Source organism: Sus scrofa, chromosome 13 (genome assembly GCF_000003025.6).
Source record: "Sus scrofa isolate TJ Tabasco breed Duroc chromosome 13, Sscrofa11.1, whole genome shotgun sequence".
Lineage (NCBI taxonomy): Eukaryota > Metazoa > Chordata > Mammalia > Artiodactyla > Suidae > Sus > Sus scrofa.
This window is the reverse complement of record NC_010455.5, coordinates 167,750,019-167,751,518: the sequence shown is the minus strand read 5'-3', so window position 1 is coordinate 167,751,518 and position 1,500 is coordinate 167,750,019. Positions and strand designations below refer to the sequence as shown.

The 1,500-nt window shown below is 43.9% G+C and overlaps 1 pseudogene; it reads left to right on the top strand.

Annotated features, from left to right (window-relative positions):
• Positions 595-1,122, top strand: LOC100739000 (annotated as a pseudogene).

Genomic DNA, 1,500 nt, shown 5'->3' with positions numbered 1-1,500 from the left:
TGTTAACATATATTCACTCGATACAGAAGCAGCTAAATATATAAAGCACATACAAACAGACTTAAAGGGAAAAATGAACAATAATATAATAATAGTGTGAGGCTTTAAAAACATATAGACATCAATGGTCATCAGTGTTCTCATCCAAACAGAAAATCAGTAGGGTATTATAAGTCGTAAATGACATGACAGACCAGTTGGACTTGATTGATACCTATAGGACACTACATCCATAAAACCAAAGTACGCATTCTTTTCAATTGCACATGGACTGCTCTATAGGATAGACAATATACTGTCAGAAAACAAGCCTCAACACATTGAAGAGGATACAAATTATTTCATACAACTTTTCTGACCACGATGGTATGAAACGAGAAATCCACTACAGAAATAAAAATGGGAAAAGGACAAACATGTGGAGACTGAACAACATGCCACTAAAAACCCAATGATGGGCCCCAGTCACTGAGCTGCCCCTGAGGACGCAGCAACCTCCCCCTTGAGCCCCTTTGCTTCCCAACATTCCTTGGTGGGAAGCAAAGGCCCGCCTTCTCCCACCGCTGCCTTCCGCGGGCCGTTTCCACCAAGGCAAAGGAATCCTATCCTATGTCCGCTATTCAGAACCTCCACTCTTTCGACCCTTTTGCTGATGCAAGTAAGGGTGATGATCTGCTTCCTGCTGGCACTGAGGATTATATCCATATAAGAATTCAACAGAGAAACGGCAGGAAGACCCTTACTACTGGCCAAGGGCTTGCTGATGATTATGATAAAAAACCAGTGAAGGCGTTTAAGAAGAATTTGCCTACAATGGTACTGTAATTGAGCATCCAGAATATGGAGAAGTAATTCAGCTACAGAGTGACCAGCACAAGAACATATGCCAGTTCCTTGTAGAGATTGGACTGGCTAAGGATGACCAGCTGAAGATTCATGGGTTTTAAGTGCTTTTGGCTCACTGAAGCTTAAGTGAGGATTTCCTTGCAATGAGTAGAATTTCCCTTCTGTCACTTGTCACAAGTTTAAAAACCTCACAGCTTGTATAATGTAACCATTTAGGGTCTGCTTTTAACTTGGACTAGTGTAACTCCTTCACGCAAAAAACTGAAAGAGCCATGCTGTCTAGTCTGGAAGTCCTCATTTAAACAGAGGTCAAGCAGCAGGCACCTGACAGTGTCCAGCCTGAAACAAAGCAATAAGGTGATGTTTAAGCCAAGTCCAGAGCCCCAAGATCACAGATGGCTATGTCTGGCCAGAAGCTCCTAAGCAAGTGCTCTCCAGAGTTTCCTGCCCTAAGAGAATGTCACCACCTGAACAGCCCTCAGTGAAGCTGAGTGAAGGATGGGCTAAGGCAGCTGTACTGCTAGAGGGAGGCTGTGGCCATCAGGGAAAGATCCTCTGGAGTCTCCAACGTGACCAGATGGGCAGAGCTTAGAACAGAGGTGATAGGACATCTGGCTTGCCACCAAGGTATTTTTGACCAGACATACTATGTCC